The sequence below is a fragment of the Bos taurus genome, chromosome 2 (genome assembly GCF_002263795.3).
Source record: "Bos taurus isolate L1 Dominette 01449 registration number 42190680 breed Hereford chromosome 2, ARS-UCD2.0, whole genome shotgun sequence".
NCBI lineage: Eukaryota > Metazoa > Chordata > Mammalia > Artiodactyla > Bovidae > Bos > Bos taurus.
In genome coordinates this window covers 18,352,856-18,375,572 of record NC_037329.1, presented here as the reverse complement: position 1 = coordinate 18,375,572, position 22,717 = coordinate 18,352,856, and the positions used below count along the sequence as shown (strand labels likewise).

General features: G+C 41.7%; 1 long non-coding RNA gene across 3 annotated transcripts in view; it reads left to right on the top strand.

The window, feature by feature from the left end:
- The first annotated feature begins 3,934 nt into the window (after positions 1 to 3,934).
- The window catches only part of LOC112442546 (uncharacterized), a 149,032-nt gene continuing 130,249 nt past the window's right edge, over positions 3,935 to 22,717 (top strand). For all 3 annotated transcript variants that reach the window (XR_009492433.1, XR_003030623.2, XR_009492431.1), the window contains exon 1: positions 3,935 to 6,152. This is a non-coding gene — a long non-coding RNA (uncharacterized lncRNA). The remainder of the gene's footprint in view (positions 6,153 to 22,717) is intronic.

The following is a 22,717-nucleotide window of genomic DNA, read 5'->3' as shown; positions in this document are numbered from 1 at the left end:
TTCCAGTGGGTAGCCAGGATTGAAGACCACTGAGCTACGTGACTTGAGTTTAAGAAGAGGTGTATGCTGTTGATGCTGCTAAGTTGCTTCAGTTGTGTCCGACTCTGTGCGACCCCATAGACGGCAGCCCACCAGGCTCCCATGTCCCTGGGATTCTTCAGGCAAAAACACTGGAGTGGGTTGCCATTTCCTTCTCCAATGCGTGAAAGTGAAAAGTGCAAGTGAAGTCGCTCAGTCGTGTCCGACTCTTCACGACCCCATGGACTGCAGCCTACCAGACTCCTCCGTCTATGGGATTTTCCAGGCAAGAGCACTGGAGTGGGGTGCCATTGCCTTCTCCCAAGAAGAGGTGTATAGGGAGCATTAAAGTTCGGGGCCATCATCTAACAGATGGAAAGGCCAAACATTTTTCTGTATCATTCTTAGCATGGTCTGAGGATCATCAGCATTGTCTTCACTTGGGAGCATGTTAGAAATGCAGACCCTTAGGTCCCCACCCCAGGTCTGCCCAAGAAGATTCTGCATTTGAACAAGTGCAGGTAATCCCCATACACTTCAGAGATTGAGAAGCTCTGTTGGAGGCGGCTTTTAGGGCAAGGTTGATCTTGATATACCTGTGCTTTTTTTCTATCTCTGTTTTTCTGTCTTAAGACATTTTCACACAGGGTTGGAAAATGAAATTAGTACTGTGTGCTCATGTCAGCAGGTTGATAAGTAGAGATGATTTTTTGATCAAGACCACATGTGAAGGAAACAGCCATCACTATCACCATCACCATCGAATTCTCCTCTCTTTACTGTGGGAAAAGAGAATGGAGCTCAAAAAATGGTCACCAGGCTGAAGGCCATGATATCCTGGGTCAGAAAATCACCCTATTTCCTAGCTATGTTGCAAATGCCAATAAAAGGTTAAGCATTTCTGGCTTTAGCTTTCTGAGAATAGAAATGGACTATGTGGGGCCTTTTTATAGGGAGTAACCTGAAAGGATTTTGTTGTCTACCCTGCCCTGGAAGAACCCTCTTCTTAAACACTTTGTCTTGCTGTCTCACCCTCTGGCAATTTTGATTTTTGAAGCTGTGAAGCAGTGGCAAGACCACAGTGATATGTGGAGACCTGAATCCAGGTCTGCTACTAGCTGTGTGAATTTGGGCGTGTTATTCAAAGCCCCTGGATCTCAGGTTTCTTCCTTTTCTTTTTTCCTACTGGTGGATCTCTCCAGGAGGCCTCATTCTCTTCCTTGTGGTGGCCCTCCTACTTATCAGGACAGGGCTTCTCGCTCTCCCTCCTGGCCTTGGCCTGAAGGGTTTGCTTCAACTTCTTTGGGTTGTTGGAGGAAGGGAAGTGGGAGTAGAGTGGGGGCAGCCAGCCTCCCTTAGAGATGTGGACCAGGGTTCTCAGCATGTAGCGGAGCAAAGAGGTGGGTGTCCTGACTAAAAATCCCCAAAACCAGTTGCAGTGATGTCAGATGATCTGGCAGCTGTCAACAAGCTGACTTCATTCTTGTGTTAAAATTGCAGCAAAGAATTCTGCCCCCATGTTCTTGCTGAGGCTGGGGCTGGTGTCAGACCAGCTTCCCTCAACATCTCTGAGATTTCCCCTATAAACTCAGGGAATTTTTGTGCTGATTATTCCTTAGCAAGGAGCATTTATCTCTGCTGCCTCAGGAGTGCTTTTAGGTAAGTGCGATTGGCCTTCTATATCCACAGGTTCCATTCAGTTCAGTTCATTTCAGTCGCTCAGTCATGTCCGACTCTTTGCGACTCCATAAACTGCAGCACGCCAGGCCTCCCTGTCCATCACCAACTCCTGGAGTTCACTGAGACTCAGGTCCATCGAGTCAGTGATGCCATCCAGCCATCTCATCCTCTGTCGTCCCCTTCTCCTCCTGCCCCTTTTCCAATGAGTCAACTCTTCGCATGAGGTGGCCAAAGTACTGGAGTTTCAGCTTCAGCATCATTCCCTCCAAAGAAATCCCAGGACTGATCTCCTTCAGAATGGACTGGTTGGATCTCCTTGCAGTCCAAGGGACTCTCAAGAGTCTTCTCCAACACCACAGTTCAAAAGCATCAATTCTTTGGCACTCAGCTTTCTTCACAGTCCAACTCTCACATCCGTACATGACCACTGGAAAAACCATAGCCTTGACTTTGTTGGCAAAGTAATGTTGGCAAAGCCTTTGTTGGCAAAGTAATGTCTCTGCTTTTCAATATGCTATCTAGGTTGGTCATAACTTTCCTTCCAAGAGGTAAGTGTCTTTTAATTTCATGGCTGCAGTCACCATCTGCAGTGATTTTGGAGCCCCCCAAAATAAAGTCTGACACTGTTTCCACTGTTTGTCCATCTGTTTCCCATGAAGTGATGGGACCAGATGCCATGATCTTCGTTTTTTGAATGTTGAGCTTTAAGCCAACTATTTCCACTCTCCTCTTTCACTTTCATCAAGAGGCTTTTAGTTCCTCTTCACTTTCTGCCATAAGGGTGGTATCATCTGCATATCTGAGGTTATTGATATTTCTCCCAGCAATCTTGATTCCACCTTGTGCTTCTTCCAGCCCAGCGTTTCTCATGATGTACTCTGCATATAAGTTAAATAAGGCTGACAATATACAGCCTTTACGTACTCTTTTTCCTATTTGGAACCAGTCTGTTGTTCCATGTCCAGTTCTAAGTGTTGCTTCCTGACCTGCATATAGGTTTCTCAAGAGGCAGGTCAGGTGGTCTAGTATTCCCATCTCTTTCAGAATTTTCCATACTTTGTTTCAATTTAAACCCACAAATAGGTAGAAAATATTTGAAAAAAATTCCAGAAAGTTCCAAAAAGCAAAACTTGAATTTGCTTCATTGGCAAATATTCACATAGAACTACTTTGTATTCACAACGATTTACACAGCATTTACATTATGTTAGGCATTACATGGAATCTAGAGATGACAATTTCCCCCACAATATCTACAATAATATCGAACAGCATCTTGAGAACGAGTTTGGAAAATACTGATCCAGACATACCAAAGGTATAAAACTATTTTTATAATCTTAGAATAAAAATTGACAGGACAATCTATTTTCAAAAGTCCTTATATATACCTAGTAGACACTGTTTTCTCCTATTGCAAGGAAACTGAATTTTCTGTGCTTGAATTTTTCAAAATTAACATTTGAAGTAGAATAAACAAATACAAATTACTTTCTCTTCCTGGAGCATAATCATAAAACACTATTCTTCAAGAATAGTGTCTCACCATGGAGACTGTCAATTTAACCTGTTATTTCACTGGCTGTTTCTGATTTACCTACCTTCCTACCTCTACATGACACTTCCCAGATGGTGCTGGTGGTAAAGAACCCGCCTGTCAATGCAGGAGATGTTTTGAAAGAGGTGTGGGTTCGATTCCTGGATTGGGAAGATGCCCTGGAGCAGAGCCTGGCAACCCACTCCAGTATTCTTGCCTGGAGAATCCCATGGAAAGAAGCCTGGTGGGCTACAGTCCTTAGGGTTGCCAAGAGTCGGATACGACTGAATGACTAACACTTCACTACCTCTACATAGGCTTCCCTGGTGGCTCAGATGGTAAAGAATCTGCAATGTGGGAGACCCATGTTCAATTCCTGGGTCGGGAAGATTCCCTGGAGAAGGGCATGGCTACCCACTCCAGTATTCTTGCCTGGAGAATTCCATGGACAGAGGAGCCTGGTGGGCTACAATCCATGAGGTTGCAGAGTCAGATATGACTGAGCAACTAACACTTTCACTTTTACTGTCTTTACCAGATTCATCTATATAATTGGCTATTATGGGTTAGATATAATAAATTCATCTTTTGAGAAACTACATCAAAACACTTTTAAAGATGTGTTCTCTCCAGGGTGCTCAGGGCTGGTGTGCTGGGATGTTCCTGAGGGATGGGATGGGGAGGGAGGTGGGAGGGAGGGTCAGGATGGGGAATGTATGTACACCCATGGCTGATTCATGTATGTGTGGCAAAAACTACCACAATATTGTAAAGTAATTAGCCTCCAATTAAAATTTAAAAAAAAAGTTAAAAAATGTGTTCTCTCATGCCAGTCATGTTATGGATTGAACTGTGTACCCTTTCCCACAGATATATTGAAGTCCTAAATCCCAGTATCTCAGGATGTGACCTTCTTTGGAGAAAGTCTTTATACAGATAATAAACTAAGGTAAAATTAGGGTAACCCTAACTCAATATGGGGCTTCCATGGTGGCTCAGTGGTAAAGAATCTATCTGCAATGCAGGAGTTGTAGGAGACACAGGTTCAATCCCTGGGTTGGTAAGATCCCCCGGCAGAGGGAATGACAAATCACTCCATTATTCTTGCCTGGAGAACCCCATGGACAGAGGAGCCTGGTGGGCTACAGTCCATGGGGTTGCAAAGAGTCGGACTCAACTGAAGTGAATGAACACACACATGCTAATCCAACATGCTGGTGTCCTTTTTTAAAATTTTTATTTTTAATTGGAGGATAACTGCTTTATAATATTGTTATGATTTCTGCCATGCATCAGGATGAATCAGCCATAGGATACACATGTGCTCTCCCTCTTGAACCTCCCTCCCATCTCCTACCCCATCCCACCCCTCTAGTTTGTTTCAGGGGCTCTTGGACCCACACATACAGGGAGAATGCTCTGTGAACACGGAAGTGGTCATCTGCAAGTCAAGCAGGGAAGCCCAGAACAGATCCTTTCCCAACAACTCGGATTCACCCCTGTTGACACTTTTCATTTTGGACTTCTAGCCTTTGATTACTGCCCTCCCCTCCCTACCCCACCCCTCAACTTCTGCCCCAGGGTTGTGTTACTTTGTTTCAGCAGCCCTAGAAATATACACCATCTAGGGATCATGAGTGAGGTCTGTGTTAGGTCTGCTCTAAAATGCTGCTCCTCTGGTCCCTAAATTGGATGTTTTGCATGGTGGTCCCTAATATAATAATGATTGCTGGTGTTTATTGGGTGCTGTGCCAGCACAGTTCTATGAGTTTCACATGTAATTTATTGAATCCTCACAAAACCTGTGAGGCTGCTGCTGTTATTTTTCCCATCTTATGAGTAAGAACCGGAGAAGGCAATGGCACCCCCCTTCAGTACTCTTGCCTGGAAAATCCCATGGATGGGGGAGCCTGGTGGGCTGCAGTCCATGGGGTCTCAAAGAGTCGGACACGACTGAGCGACTTCACTTGCACTTTTCACTTTCATGCATTGGAGAAGGAAATGGCAACCCACTCCAGTGTTCTTGCCTGGAGAATCCCATGGATGGGGGAGCCTGGTGGGCTGCCGTCTATGGGGTCGCACAGAGTCGGACACGACTGAAGCGACTTAGCAGCAGCAGCAGCAGCATGAGTAATAACAAGGGATGGAGAAAGTTGGTAACCTGTCCCAGGTGACACAAGTTAGCAAATAGCAGAGGCTGGATTTGAGCTGGTATTCTGGGTTTTGAGTGTGTATATATAATTCCTACATTATGTCACTTTTCACTGTAGCCAGGTGTGGGATTTAGAAAATATACAGAAAGGATTTTGCAAAAAGAGGGGCAGGCTAAGAGTGAAGATTCCTTATAGGTTTTGTGGATTGGATGGTTGAATCAAGAAGGCATTTGCTTGCTGCTCTTTAGCGTCCCCTGCCGACAAGGGGAGAGAAAAGGTGGTCTGAACCAGAAATGCAAAGATATTGGGAAGACACTCGTGGCGATGTTGAAGGTGAGGACAGATTGAGCAGGAATCCCCATACCCTCTCCGTGGGGTAGTACGGTTCTTGGAGGAGCTAGCAGATGGAGGCTGGCTAGTAGACCCGGGAAGGGGTTCTTGTCGTCCTAGCTGGAGTACCTCTGATGGACTTCTCGGGATCCTCCCTACGCGACCAGTTGGCCACTCCTTCAGAGGCGGGGGCTTCTGCTACTGCTTAAAAAGCGGGTTTTCTTCCCGGGATAAATCGTAGCCCCGCCCCTTTCTCCCAGGCTCAAAATGGCCCTCTGGACTTGGGAGCTCCGACTTTCAGCTTCAGAGTTCCTTTCAACTTCAGAATTCTTAGCAGCACGAACTCTGCCTCAGCCGTGGCTAGGACTCCTTAGAACACGAGCGTGTCAGAGCTGGGAGTCGTCCTCAGAAATCCCTGCCTCTCTCATTTTAAGGTAAAAACAGCATTTCAAGTATGGTGTCCTGGGAGCTGTAGGTACTGCCCAGATCCAGGTTATGCGTATCCGCCCCGATTTCGTGAGCACTGGCTGTTGAGCTGCCCTGGTCTTCGAGAGCCGTCTGGCCAAGGGGTGCCCCTCACCCCGGAGATTATTTCCCTCTCCCCTTCCCATCCCCACAAGCTCACGCCTGTAGCCACTGATGGCAGATGAGGGGATCAAGATGGTCTGTGTCCCTGCTCCCAGGTGGAACCAACTGTGGTGCTTACGCTCCCAGTGGGATGGGGCTGAAGCTCCAGCCCAGACCACATTCTTGTTTAGCTTTTTCCCTCTGCTCTGCTCCCCTCACTCTCTTTTTCTTGAGAACAGCTCCTCAAACTATTATTTATCTCCAGTCTCTGTCTTAGACTCTGCTTTTAGGGAATCTGACTTAATACTTGCTGAATAAATTAATGAAGACTCAAGATATTCTCTGTGGGCTTTGCCGGTAGCTCTAATGGTAAAGAATCTGCCTGCAGCGTTAGAGACCTCGGTTCAATCCCTGGGTGGGGAAGATCTCCTGGAGAAGAAATGGCTACCCACTCCAGTATTCTTGCCTGGAGAATTCCATGGACAGAGGAGCCTGGTGGGCTACAGTCCGTGGGTCGCAAAGAGTTGGACACAGCGGAGTGACTCACACACACACATGCGATCTTTGGGGTGTAAGAATGGACAGTGCATATGCTTCATCTTTTTAGCCGGATGCGGTACAGTCTATAGGGGTCACAAAGAGTCAGAAACCACTGAATGTGCCCTAATGCGAACTTGCTTCACCTTTGGCCGCTTGTGCTTATATTTAGAAGGTAAATTTAGGCAAAGAATTAACTTTATAGGCTTACAATTACCTAATTCAGGTGGATACAGATTTTTCTGGTGCTAGATTATTAACTGTAGGTCTTTTGTTTAAAAAAGAATGGTAGGATTATACCATTCAAAATGAGTTTATTAGTTTGAGGATGTCTATTCTGTCTCAGTTTGGAGCTGGAGTTGTCAATAATGGATTTGCTTGCACAATGACCATCGTCTCTGAAGTTGTCATTTTCTCTTCTACACTCCTTGTGGTACAGTCTGTGTCATCTTGCTCATCTTTGCGTTGTTGTCAAGTGTTTTCTTTTTTAATTGGTGTATAATTGATTTACAATGTTGTGTTGCAGGTATACAGAAAAGTGATTTAATTATACATATACATATATTCATTTTTTTCAGATTATTTTCTCATGTAGGTTATCACAGAATATTGGCTAGAATTCCTCGTGTTACATGGTAGGTCCTTGTTGGTTATCTGGTTTGGTTGGTTATTGGTTATCTATCTATAGAAGTATGTGTGTGTTAATCACAAACTCCTTATTACTCTCCCTCCCCTACCACTGTTTTTCCTTTGGTAAACATAATATTGTTTTTGATATTTGTAAAAATGTTTCTGCTTTATGAATAAGTTCATTTGTTTCATTAAAAAAATTAGATTCCACATTGTCTTTGTCTGAATTATTTTACTTAGTTTGATAATCTTTAGGTCCATCCATGTTGCTACAAATGGCATTATTTCATTCTTTTTATGGCTGAGTAATATTCCTTTGTATATATGTACCTTATCTTTATCCATTCCTCTGATGATGGATATTTAGGTTGCTTTCGTGTCCTGGCTATTGTGAATAGTGCTACAGTGAACATTTGCGTTCATGTCTCTTTTTGAATTATGATTTTCTCTGGATATAGGGCTTCCCTGGTGGCTCAGATGGTATAGAATCTGCCTGCAATGCGGGAGACCTGGGTTTGATTTTGGGTAGGGAAGATCTGCTGGAGAAGGGATAGGCTACCCACTCCAGTATTCTTTGGCTTCCCTGGTAGCTCAGAGGGTAAAGAATCCGCCTGCAATGTGGGAGACCTGGGTTCGATCCCTGGGTTGGGAGGATCCCCTGGAGAAGGGAACCCACTCCAGTATTCTGGCCTGGAGAATTCCATGGACTGTGTAGTCCATAAGGTTGCAAAGTTGGACATGACTGAACAACTCTCACTGGATATATACCCAGGAGTGGAGTTGCTGTATCATATGATAGCTCAGTTTTTTAGTTTTCTAAGGAACCTCCATGCTCACAGTTGTTCAGTTGCTAAGTCGTGTCTGACTCTGCAACTCCATGGACTGCGTCGTGCCAGGCTCCTCTGTCCTCCACTGTTTCCCAGAGTTTGCTCAGATTCATGTCCATTGAGTCGGTGATGCTATCTAAACATCTCATCCTCTGCCTGACCCCTTCTCCTTTGCTTTCAGTCTTTTCCAGCATCAGGTCTTTTCCAATGAATCAGCTCTTGTAATCAAGTGGCCAAAATATTGAAGCTTCAAGTTCACATTCAGTCCTTCCAATGAATATTCAGGATTGATTTCCTTTGGGATTGACTGGGTTGACCTCTTTGCAGTCCAAGGGTCTCTCAAGAGTCTTTTCCATCATCACAATTCGAAAGCATCAATTCTTTGGCTCTCAGTCTTCTTTATGGTCCAACTCTCATATATGTATATGACTACTGAAAAATATCGTAGCTTTGACTATATTGACCTTTGCTGGCAAAGTGAATGTCTCTGCTTTTTAACATGTTATCTAGTTTGGTTATCACATTCCTTCCAAGGAGCAAGCATCTTTTAATTTCACGGCTGTGGTCACCATCTGCAGTGATTTTGGAGCCCAAGAAAATAAAATCTGTCACTGCTTCCACTTTTCCCCTTCTATTTTCCATGAAGTGATGGGGCCAGATACCATGATCTTAGTTTTTTTCAATGTTGAGGGTCAAGCCAGCATTTTCACTCTCATCTTTCATCCTCATCAAGAGTCTCTCTAGTTCCTCTTCACTTTCTGCCATTAGAGTGGTATCATCTGCATATCTGAGGTTGTTGGTGTTTCTCCCTGCAATCTTGATTCCAGCTTGTGATTCATTCTGTCTGACATTTTGTATGATGTACTCTGCAATGGCACCCCACTCCAGTACTCTTGCCTGGAAAATCCCATGGGCGGAGGAGCCTGGTAGGCTGCAGTCCATGGGGTCGCTAAGAGTCAGACACGACTGAGCGACTTAGCTTTCACTTTTCACTTTCATGCATTGGAGAAGGAAATGGCAACCTGCTCCAGTGTTCTTGCCTGAAGAATCCCAGGGACGGGGGAGCCTGGTGGGCTGCCATCTATGGGGTTGCACAGAGTCGGACACGACTGAAGCGACTTAACAGCAGCAGCAGCAGCAGCATGTAAGTTAAGTGAGCAAGGTGACAATAAATAGCCTTGTCGTACTCCTTTCCTAATTTTGAGCCAGTGAATTGTTCCGTGTCCGATTCTAACTGTTGCTCTTTGACCCACATACAGGTTTCTCAGGAGATGGTTAAGGTAGTCTGGTATTCCCATCTCTTTCAGAATTTTCTGCAGTTTGTTGTGATCCACACAAAGACTTTAGCATAGTCAATGAAAAAGAGTAGGTATTTCTCTGGAATTCCTTTGTTTTTTCCTATGACCCAAGGAATGTTGGCAATTTGATCTTTGGTTCCTCTACCTTTTATAAGTCCAGCTTATATATCTGGAAGTTCTCAGTTCATGTATTGCTGAAGCCTAGCTTGAAGGATTTTGAGCATTACCTTGCTTGCATGTGAAATGAGAGCAATTATATGGTAATTTGAACATTCTTTGGCATTGCCCTTCTTTGGGATTGGAATAAAACTGATCTTTTCCAGTCCCGTGGCCACTGATGAGTTTTCCAAATTTGCTGGCACATTGAGTGCATCACTTTAACAGCATCACCTTTTAGGATTTAAATAGCTCAGTTGGAATTCGGACACCTCCACTGTCTTTGTAGTAATGCTTCCTAAGGCCCTCTTGACTTAAGGATGTCTGGCTCTAAAAGAGTGACCACATAATTTTGCTTATCTGGGTCATTGAGACCTATTTTTTTGTATTCTCTGTGTTTGTTGCCACCTCTTCTTAATCTCTTCTGCTCTGTTAGGTGCTTACCGTGTCTCCATAGTGACTGTAGCAGTTTACATTCCTGCCAGTAATGTAGGAGGGTTCCCTTTTCTCTACACTCTCTTCAGCATTTATTGTTCGCAGATTTTTCGATGATGCCCATTCTGACTGGTGGGCTTCCCAGGTGGTACAGTGCTAAAGAATCCTCTTGCCAGTGCAGGAGATGCAAGAGATGGCGCTTTGATTCCTGAGTCAGAAGATCCTCTGGAGTAGGAAATGGCTACCCACTCCAGTGTTCCTGTGTGGAAAATTCCATGGACAGAGGAGTCTGGCAGGGTACCATCCATGGGATCGCAAGGAGTGGGATACGACTGAGCACAGCACGGGCAACACATTCTGACTGGTGTGAGGTAGTGCTTCCCATTAGTTTTGATTTGCATTTATCTAATTAGTGATGTTCAGCATCTTTTCATGTGCTTTTTGGTCATCTATATGTCTTTGGAGAAATGTCTATTTAGATCTTCTGCCTAATTTTTAATTGTTTTTTTTTTTTTTTTTTTAGAGAGAGCTGCATGCGCTGTTTATGGATTTTGGAGATTAATCCCTTGTCAGTTGCTTGCAAATATTTTCTCCCATTCCGTGGGTTGTCTTTTTGTTTATGATTTCCTTTGCTGTGCAGAAGTTTTTGAGTTTAATTAGGTCTCATTTGTCTGTTTTTGTTTTTACTTTAATTACTCTAGGAGGTAGGTCAATAAAGATCTTGCTGTGGTTTATGTCAAAGACTGTTCTGCCTATGTTTTCTTCTAAGAGGTTTATAGTGTCCAGCCTTACACTTATGTCTTTGATCCATTTTGAATTTATCTTTGTGCATGCTGTTAGGGAGTGTTCCCATTTCATTGTTTTACATGTAGCTGTCCAGTTTTCCCAGCACCACTTATTGAAGATGCTGTCTTTTCTCTGTTGTATATTCTTGCCTCCTTTGTTACAGCTTAGGTGGCCCTGTGTGGGTTTATCTCTATTATACCATCTATCTTTGTTCCATTAATGTACATATACTTCTGTTTTTGTGCCATTATACTGTTTTGATTACTGTGGCTTTGTGGTATATTCTGAAGTCAAGGAGCCTGATTCCTCCAGCTCCGTTCTTTCTCAAGATTGCTTTTGCTATTTGGGATCTTTTGTTTGTCTATACAAAGTGTAAAATTTTTTGTTCTAATTTTGGAGAAAATGCCCTTGGTAATTTGATAGGGATTACATTAAATCTATAAGTTGCTTTGAGTATTATAGTCTCTTTCACTGTATTGATTCTTCCAATCCAAGAACACGGTATAGCTCTCCATCTGTTTGTATCATCTTTGATTTGTTTCACCAGTGTCTTAAAGTTTTCTGAGTATTGGTCTTTTGCCTCCATAGGTAGGTTTATTCGTAGGCATTTTATTCTTTTTGATGTGATGGTAAATGGGATTATTTCCTTAATTTTTCTTTCCTATCTTTCATTGTTAGTGTATAGAAATGCAAGAGATTTCTCCATATTAATTTTGTATCCTGTGGCTTTACTGAATTCATTGATGAACTCTAGTAGTTTTCTGGCAGCATCTTTGGGATTTTCTATGTTTATTATGTTATCTGCAAATGGTGACAATTTTACTTTTTCAATTTTGTTTCTTTTTTCTTCTTTGATTGCTATGTCTAGGCATTCCAAAATTACGTTGAATAAAAGTCATAAGAATGGACATCCTTATTTTGTTCTTGAGCTTAGAGGAAGTACTTTCAGTTTTTCACCATTGAGAATAATGTTTGCTGTGGGTTTGTCATATATGGCCTTTGTGATTTTGATATATATTCCCATTGTGCTCACTTTCTGGAGATTTTTTTTTATTATAAATAGGTGTGGAATTTTGTCAAAAGATTTTTTGCATCATTGAGGTGATTATATGGTTTTTATTCTTTTAGTTTATCAAGGTGGAGTATCACATTGATTTTACATATATTGAAGAACCCTTGCTTCCCTGGGATAAATCCCATTTGATCATGGTATATGATCCTTTTAATGTGTTGTTAGATTCAATTTGCAAGTATTTTGTTGAATGTTTTTATGTCTGTGTTAATCAGTGATCTTGGCTTGTAGTTTTCTTTTGTTTTTGTGTGGTATCTTTATCTGGTTTTAGTATCAGGATTATGGTGGACTCTTAGAATGAGTTCGGGAGTATTCCTTCCTCTGCAATTTTTGGGAAGGGTTTTAGAAGGATAGGTGCTAACTTTTTTCTAAATATTTGATAAAAGTTGCCTGTGAGGCCATCTGGTCTTGGACTTTTATTTGTTGGGAGCTTTTAAATCGCAGTTTCAATTTCAGTACTTGTGACTGGTCTGCTCATATTTTCTATTTCTTCCTGGTTCAGTCTTGGGAGATTGAACCTTTATAAGAATGTGTTCATTTCTTCCAGGTTGTCTATTTTATTGGCATATAGTTACTTGTAGTTTCTTATGAACTTTTATGTGTGTGGTGTCATTGTAACTTTTTTCATTTCACATTTTATTGAATTGAGCCCTCTCCTTGTTTTTTTCTTGATGAGTCTCTCTAAAGGTTTATCAATTTTGTTTATCTTCTCAAGGAAACAGTTTTTAGTTTCATTGATCTTTACCATGGTTTTATTCATCTATATTTCATTTATTTCTGTTCTGATCTTTATGATTTTTTTCCTTCTACTAACTTTAGGTTTTGTTTTGTTTTTCTTTCTGTAGTTACTTTAGAAGTAAGGCTAGATCGTTTAGTTGTGACTTGTTTTCTGAGGTAAGATTGTTTTGCTATTAACTTTCCTCTTAGAACTGCTTTGGTGTACTCAGTTGCTTCAAGCATGTCCAGCTCTTTCCAACCTTCTGGAGTGTAGCCCACCAGGCTCCTCTGTCCATGGGATTCTTCAGGCAAGAATACTGGAGTGGGTTGCCATATGCTCCTCCAGGGAATCTTCCTGACTCAGGGATCAAACCTGGGTTTCCTACATCTCCTGCATTGCAGGCTGATTCTTTACCACTGAGCCACTACGCTTTCCATCATTGTGCTTTCATATTGGTCTGTAGGTATTTTTCCATTTCCTCTTTGATTTCTTCAGTGAGCTATTGATTGTTTAGTAACATACTGTTTAGCCTCCACAAGTTTTTTTTTTACAGTTTTATTTCTGTGTAATTGATTTCTAATTTTATAGCTGTGGTCAGAAAAGATGCTTGATATGATTCCAATTTCTTATATTTACCAAGGGTTGCATTGTGGCCCAGCATGTGCTCTATCCTGGAGAACGTTTCATGTGTACTTGAGAAGAAAGTATATTTTGTTTTCAGATGGAATGTCCTATAGATATCAATTAAGTCTGTCTGGTCTAATGTGTCTTTTCACGTTTGTGTTTCCTAATTAATTTTCTGTCTGGATGATCTGTCCATTGATGAAAGTGGGTGTTAAAATCCTCCACTATTGTTTTGTTACTGTCAATTTCTCTTTTCATGGCTGCTAGCATTTGCCTTATATATTTGTAGTGCTGGCTGTGTTTGATGCATACATATTTACAATTGCTGTATCTTTTCTTGGATTGATCACTTGATCATTAATGTGGTGTCCTCCTTTGTCTCTTGCAACAGTCCTTATTTTAAAGTTTATTTGTCTGATATAAGATTTGTTACTCTGTTTCTTTTGATTTCCATCTTCCTTTTTCCAGGAAGAAATGGAATGGAATACCTTTTTCCATTCCCTCACTTTCAGTCTGTATGTGTCCCTAGGTCTGAAGTGGGTCTCTTGAAGACAGAGTATATAAGGATCTTATTTTTGTATCCGTTTAGCCTGTCTGTATCTTTTGGTTGGAGCATTTATTCCATTTACATTTAAGCTAATTATCAATATATATATTGCCATCTTGTTAATTATTTTGAATTTGTTTTTGTAGATCTTTTTTCTTCCTCTTTTGTTGTCTTCGCTTGTGATTTGATGGCTAACTTTAGTGTCGTATTTGGATTGCTTTCTCTTTTATGTGTCTGTATCTGCTGTTTTTTGGTTTGCTTTTCCCATGAAGTTTTGATATAGCCATCTCTCTATATACACATGGAGAAGGAAATGACAACCCACTCCAGTATTCTTGTCCATGGAGAATCTCCATGGACAGAGGTGTCTGGTGGGCTACAGTCCATGGGGTTGCAAAGAGTCAGACACAACTGAGCTACTAAGCACATATATACACAAGAATTTTTTAGGTTGCTGGCGTCTTATTTCAAATGCAGTTCCAACATCCTGCATTTGTACTCTCCTCATAAGGGCTCAGAGAAGGCAATGGCACCCCACTCCAGTACTCTTGCCTGGAAAATCCCATGGATGGAGGAGCCTGGTGGGCTGTAGTCCATGGGGTTGCTAGGAGTTGGACACGACTGAGCGACTTCACTTTCACTTTTCACTTTCATGCATTGGAGAAGGAAATGGCAACCCACTCCAGTGTTCTTGCCTGGAGAATCCCAGGGACGGGAAGCCTGATGGGCTGCCGTCTATGGGGTCGCACAGAGTTGGACACAACTGAAGTGACTTAGCAGCAGCAGCAGCATAATGGTTGGTCTTGATCTATTTGTGTGTGGATGATTTCCTACCATTATTGTATGCTTACTTTCCCAGGTGAGCTTTCCCATTCATAATTTTCTAGTTTCTAATTGTGGCCATTTCTTCTCCGCCTAGAGACATTCCTTTAGCATTTGTTGTAAAGCTGGTTTGGTGATGCTGAGTTATATCAGCTTTTGCCTATTTGCAAAGCTTTTGATTTCTCCATCAAATGACAGTTTGCTGAGTATAGAGTATTCTTGGTTGAAGGTTTCCCCCTTTCATCACTTCAGAAATATTGTGCCACTCCCTTCTGGCCTACAGAGTTTCTGCTGAAAAATAAGCTGATAACCTTATGGGGATTCCCTTCTATGTTATGTTACTTTCCCTTCTTGCTTTTAATGTTTTTTCTTTGTCTTTAATTTTTGTCAGTTTGATTACTGTGTGTCTCAGTGTGTTCCTCCTTGGGATTTTCCTGTATGGAATGAGACTCTCAGCTTCCTGGACTGGATTGAATGTTTCCTTTGTCATGTTAGGGAATTTTTCTGCTATTATGTCTTCACATATTTTCTCAGGTTGTTTCTTTCTCTGTTCTCCTTGTGGAGCCTTATAATGTGAATGTTGATACGTTTAATGTTGTCCCAGAAGTCCATGGGGTCACTAAGAGTTGGACACAACTGAGCGACTTCACTTTCACTTTTCACTTTCATGCATTGGAGAGGGAAATGGCACCCCACTCCAGTACTCTTGCCTGGAGAATCCCAGGGGTGGGGGAGCCTGGTGGGCTGCCGTCTGTGAGGTTGCACAGAGTCGGACACGACTAAAGTGACTTAGCAGCAGCAGCAGCAGCAGCAGCAGCAGAAGTTTCTTAGACTGTCCTCACCTTTTCATTATTTCTTTATTCTGTTTCACAGCAGTCATTCCCACCAATCTGTCTTCCAGGTCATTAATCTGTTCTTCTGCCTCCTTTTTTTTTTCCCTGCTATTGATTCCTTGTAGTGTATTTTCATTTCAGTTATTGTATAATTTATCTCTATTTGTTCTCTAAAACTTCTAGCTCTTCATTAAACACTTCTTGTGTCCTCTTGGTCTGTGCCTCCCTTCTTTTCCCAAGATCTTGGATAAGCTTTACTATCATTACTCTGAATTCTTTTGCAGGTAGATTTCCTATCTCCCCTTCACTTAATTATTCTTCTGGGAGTTTTAACTTGTTCTTTTGTCTGGAACATATTCCTCTGCTGGCTCATTTTGTCTAACATTCTGTGTATGTGTTCTCTGCTCCTTAAGTTGCAGTGTTGTAACTCTTCTTTTTGTTTGGAATCTGCCCCCTGGTGGGTGAGGTTGGTCCAAGGGGACTGTGCAGGCTTCCTGGTAGAAGGATTGATGCCTGCCCACTGGTGGGTAGAAGTGGATCTTCTCCCTCTGGTGGGCAGGGCCATGTCACAGAGTATGTTTGCAGGCAGCTGTTGGTTCAGGACCACTTTAGGCAGCCTGTCCACTGATGAGTGGGGCCGTGTTCCCATCCTGTTGGTTGTTTGGCCTGAGGCATCGCAGTACTGGAGTCTGCAGCCAGTTGGTTGCAGCTAAGTCTTGGTGCCAAAATGGCAAGGGCGTTCCCCTGGGCATCTGCCACCGGTATTCTTGCCCCTACAGTGAGACACAGCCAACTTCCACCTAGCCAGGAGACCCTCTAAGACCCACACAGAGGTCTGACAGGTTCCTATGAGCTCACTGCTTTGCCCCAAGTCCCAGTACACATGAAACCTTGTGTGTACCCTTCTAAGAGTAAAGTCTTTGGTTTCCCCAGTCCTGTGGAGCTTCTGCTCTCAAGCTCTTCTGGCTTTCAGAGCCAAATGTTCTGGGAGCTCCTCCTCCCAATGCCAGACCCACAGGCTGGGGAGCCAGTTGTGAAGTTCAGAACTCTCTCTCCTGTGGGAGAACCTCTGTGATGTAATTATTTTCCAGTTTGTGGGTCACCTCCTTAGTGGGCATGGGATTTGATTATATTGCTAAAGCCCCCCTCCTACCATCTCATTGTGGCTTATTCTTAGTCTTTGGGTATAGAATATGCTTTTTTGTAGATTTGAGTCTTTTTTTGTTGATGGTGTTTTAGCAGTTAGTTGTGATTTTGATTTTTTTATGATAGGAGATGAGCTCAAGTCCTTCTATTCCACCATCTTGTCCAGAAATCTGATTCATTAATTCTTGTTTACTCCAGGTCTGCACAGTAAAATCACCCCTTGATTTCCTTCATTGCTCCCCATCTAAAACCTGATACAAACAAGAGGGTCAGTCCTTTGGTCTTTTTGTATCTTGTTCATTATTTGCCCAACTGTGCATGCACACAGAGTTTCTCTGTATTTTGTTGCTTGAGGAGATGATTGGCCATGTATAAGCATTATATGAAAGGGTCCAGGTCCCAGCCCGTCTCATTCCCCCCAAGAAATTCTACACCCCTTATTCTTAAGGGGTAAGGGGCCAAACATTTATTCTTCTGTAACTTCTTCCTTCTGGACAAAAGCCACAGACTGTAGCCTACCCTAGAGGTGTAGAAGTCCCTTGCTGACTTTTCCAAGAACCTGTAGGGACTTGGGCCACTGTCTGCTGTAATGGGTGGGAATTCCTTGAGCCATCATGAGTCTTACTTGAAACTGTTGGAGCCTAGCAGACACAAAGTTAGCCAAAAGGTTGAACAAACAAGGGCCTAAAAGGAGAACAACAGCAGCCACTAATGGGCCTTGAAAGGGAAGGAACCAGGTTAACTTTAGGAGGACTCCCTTAAGTATTGATCAGATAGTGAAAATGACATCATCCTTGGCAAAACTGTGAAGTGACTCTGCCTGAGCATGTGTTTCCTTAATATTAACTTCTACCTGTCTTGTCACATGGATCCAGGTGCAGTAGGAAGTATTAGTTATCACACAAACTCCACATTGTTCTGCCAGAAGTTTCTCAAGAGTTAGACGATTGTCAAGAGCTATATTAGCCAAAGAAACGAGAGAAGTATTCAGTCCCTTTAAGGCTTGTCCCATCTGTTCCATCATATAACCAAGGTGTCTGGTGAGATTTCTCAATTTTGCTTCATGGTAAGTAAAGCCTCCCCATGGAGCTGCAGTCCTATGGCCAGCTCTGCCCCTCTTAAGATCATTCCTAGTGCTCTCCAGGTTCAGTGGTGAGCTGGAGTGATCCTGTTACGGATAAAAATCCCTCTTATCCTGTAGTCCCTATGGTGGACTACAGGGTGGGCTATTCTCCTATAAAGTGGATGTTATCAGTACATTTATAGGCTCTAGCTTGGTTGGAAAAGAACAGGGCCTGGCCATAATTCTGTAACGCATGGTTTGCGTGTCTGCAGAGGAAAACAGACCCTTCAGGTGTGCAGACCTAAATGTCTGTCTGACAGTTGTTAAGAATGGACACTCCTTGAGGGACGTAACTGTTGTTATACTTAAAAAATTAGGGGACAGCAGAACATTATGTTGATAATTAAGCATATAAAGCTTTACAACATTAAAAAAAATTGATGTATTTAATTTTATTTGGTATGCACCAGTATGACCTTCTGGTAATTGAAATCCAATATGGAATTTTTTAATGATTAGTCAACTCCACAGAGGCAATATACTGCCGTGGAACACTGAGGGGGAAAAAAACTGATATATTTATTTACAGTTCTCTATATTGTAAACATTTGATCTATACACTGTTAGCAACTTTTAATGAGAGCTTTACACAGACAAAGAAACAATACCCTGCATTTCTATTCATATTTGGCAAAAGCATATTAAATAGAATATCAGATTTTCTTTTTCACTAGCATTATGCTTTCTTTAGATAATTATCTAAACTTTCAAAAGACCAAAATATATGCAAGTTCTATACAACTAACAGTACTTAAGCCAAATATTTGGCTTATAATTTCTTTTTTAGAATAAAGTGCTATAAACAACTTGGCAATCAAAACTACCTTTAAACATTAATTTACAATATACAACATTTATCTGGAAGAGCTTAAATTTCAGCACAAGGTCACTATCATGTGTATAACAGCAGGATTCTTTTTTATGTAAATGAGGCTTCAAAATTACTGATGAATTCTTGCCTTAATGCCTTATTATTGGTTTCCTACAAAAGAGGATAAGAACTACTGATGTATTATATCTTTTCTCTTCTTTGAGGTCACTTGGCATTAATTTTCAGATTCAGCAAGTCTACTGAGTTATAATATTCCCCTATAATCATTGCCCTTTTATAACGGCAAATGCTAATGGTAATTAATAACATATACCACTCAAAAAAAACCAAGTTGTTTTTTTCCTTTTGAATAGGAACCTATATTTTGGGAGTTGTGCGACAAAGCTAAAACAACAGGACTATAAAATAGTTTACCTGAAATAGCATGTTGACAAAATATACATCTATTTCATTGTTTTTGTAGTTATGATAATGCCCTGCTAAGCTACCAATATGTAAATAGTATATTTTATTTATATATTAAATCCAGTAGAATCAAGTTCTCAATCTCCTTTGTCATTTTATAACTCTTTATCAGATAATTGAATTATGAAAGCATATGCCACGACCTGCGGACGATGTGCATTGTGGCCTATTACAATCAGAATTCTCCTCAAATTACATTTTTATTAAAGTGAAATTGAACATACAGGAAAAATTAATACAGAGGATGCTATAGTGTGGATTGAAGCTAGAACTCAGTGATCTAAGAAGTATGCATTGGTTTGGCATGTGTTTTTTCTTTCTAAGATTAAGTTGAGCATGTCCAAAAGTCATCTGTGCCAACCTCAGAGATATGACAATATCAAGTATTCATTCCCTCGTTATCTTAAGTTAGATTACTTTAGTAAAACAGTCAGTTCAGCTCAGTCGCTCAGTCGTGTCCGACTCTTTGCAACCCCATGAATTGCAGCACACCAGGCCTCCGTGTCCATCACCAGCTCCCAGAGTTCACCCAAACTCATGTGCATTGAGTCGGTGATGCCATCCAGCCATCTCATCCTCTGTCGTCCCCTTCTCCTTCTGCTCCCAATCCCTCCCAGCATCAGGGTATTTTCCAATAAGTCAACTCTTCGCATGAGGTGGCCAAAGTATTGAAGTTTCAGCTTTAGCATTAGTCCTTCCAATGAGCACCCAGGACTGGTCTTCTTTAGGATGGACTGGTTGGATCTCCTTGCAGTCCAAGGGACTCTCAAGAGTCTTCTCCAACACCACAGTTCTAAAGCATCAATTCTTCGGTGCTCAGCTTTTTTTATAGTCCAACTCTCACATCCATACATGAACACTGGAAAAACCATAGCCTTGACTAGATGGACCTTTGTTGGCAAAGTAATGTCTCTGCTTTTGAATATGCTATCTAGGTTGGTCATAACTTTATTTCCAAGGAGTAAGCGTCTTTTAATTTCATGGCTGCAATCACCATTTGCAGTGGTTTTGGAGCCCCCCAAAATAAAGTCTGACACCGTTTCCACTGTTTCTCCATCTATTTCCCATGAAGTGATGGGGCCAGATGCCATGATCTTAGTTTTCTGAATGTTGAGCTTTAAGCCAACTTTTTCACCCTCCTCTTTCACTTTCATCAAGAGGCTTTTTAGTTCCTCTTCACTTTCTACCATAAGGGTGGTGTCATCTGCTTATCTGAGGTTATTGATATTTCTCCCGGTCAGTATGGTTTAAAAGATAATATACCACAATAGGTTCAACAGAACAACACCATCTAGTTCAGTTCAGTCACGTCCAACTCTTTGCAACCCCATGGAATGCAGCATGCCAGGCCTCCCTGTCCATTACCAACTCCTGGAGTTTACTTAGACTCATGTCCAATGAGTCGGTGATGCCATCCAACCATCTCCTTGTCTGTCGTCCCCTTCTCCTACCTTCAATCTTTCCTAGCATCAGGGTTTTTTCAAATGAGTCAGTTCTTCGCATCAGGTGGCCAAAATATTAGAGTTTCAGCTTCAACATCAGTCCTTCTAATGAACACACAGGACTGATCTCCTTTAGAATGAACTGGTTGGATCTTCTCAAGAGTCTTCTCCAACACCACAGTTCAAAAGTATTGATTCTTCAGTGCTCAGCTTTCTTTATAGTCCAACTCTCACATCCATACATGACTACTGGAAATACCATAGCTTTGACTAGATGGACCTTTGTTGGCAAAGTAATGTCTCTGCTTTTTAATAAGCTCTCTAGGTTGTTCATAACTTTCCTTCCAAGGAGCAAGCGTCTTTTAATTTCCTGGCTGTAGTCACCATCTGTAGTAATTTTGGAGCCCCCAAAAATAAAGTCTGTCACCGTTTCCCCATCTATTTGCCATGAAGTGATGGGACTGGATGCCATGATCTTAGCTTTCTAAATGTTGAGTTTTAAGCCAACTTTGGTGTCATCTGCATATCTAGGGTTACTGATATTTCTCCTGGCAGTCTTGATTCCAGCTTATGCTTCATCCAGTCCAGCATTTCACATGATGTATGCTGCATAAAAGTTAAATAAGCAGGGTGACAATATACAGCCTTGACGTACTCCTTTTTGGAACCAGTCTGTTGTTCCATGTCCAGTTCTAACTGTTGCTTCTTGACCTGTATACAGATTTCTCAGGAGGCAGGTCAGGTGGTCTGGTATTCCCATCTCTCTCAGAATTTTCCACAGTTTGTTGTGATCCACACAGTCAAAGGCTTTGGCATAGTCAATAGAGCAGATGTTTTTCTGGAACTTTCTCGCTTTTTTAATGATCCAACAGATGTTTGCAACTTGATCTCTGGTTCCTCTGCCTTTTCTAAATCCAGCTGGAACATCTGGAAGTTCACGGTTCATGTACTGTTGAAGCGTGGCTTGGATAATTTTCAGAACTACTTTGCTAGCATGTGAGATGAGTGCAATTGTGTAGTAGTTTGAACATTCTTTAGCATTGCCTTTATTTGGGATTGGAATGAAAACTGACCTTTCCAGTCCTGTGGCCACTGCTGAGTTTTCCAAATTTGCCGGCATACTGAGTGCAGCACTTCCCACAGCATCATCTTTTAGGATTTGAAATAACTCAATTGGAATTTCATCACCTCCACTAGCTTTGTTCATAGTGATGCTTCATAAGGCCCACTTGACTTCACATTCCAGGATGTCTGCCTATAGGTGAGTGATCACACCATTGTGATTACCTGGGTTGTGAAGATCTTTTTTGTATGGTTCTTCTGTGTATTCTTGCCACCTCTTCTTAATATCTTCTGCTTCTGTTAGGTCCATACCATTTTTGTCCTTTATTGTGGCCTCTTTGCATGAAAAGTTCCCTTGATATCTCTAATTTTGTTGAAGAGATCTCTAGTCTTTCCCATTCTGTTGTTTTACTCTATTTCTTTGCACTGATCACTGAGGAAGGCTGTCTTATCTCTCCTTGCTATTCTTTGGAACTCTGCATTCAAATGGGTATATCTTTCCTTTTCTCCTTTGCCTTTCGCTTCTCTTTTCATAGCTGTTTGCAAGGCATCCTCAGATAACCATTTTGCCTTTTTCATTTCTTTTTCTTGGGGATATGGTCTTGATCACTGCCTCCTGTACAATGTCATGAATCTCCATCCATAGTTGATCAGCCACTTTATCTCAGATCTAGTCCCTCAAATCTATTTCTCACTTCCACTGTATAATCATAAGGTATTTGATTTAGGTCATACCTGAATGGTCTAGTGGTTTCCCCTACTTCCTTCAATTTAACTCTGAATTTGGCAATAAGGAGTTCATGATCTCAGCTACAGTTAACTCCTGGTCTTGTTTTTGCTGACTTATAGAGCTTCTCCATCTTTGGCTGCAAAGAATGTAATCAATCTGGTCCCATATTGATCATCTGGTGATGTCCATGTGTAGAGTCTTCTCTTGTGTTGTTGGAAGAGAGTGTGTGCTATGACCAGTGCGTTCTCTTGGCAAAACTCTGTTAGCCTTTGCCCTGCTTCATTCTGTATTCCAAGGCCAAATTTCCCATTACTCCTGGTATTTCTTGACTTCCTACTTTGGCATTC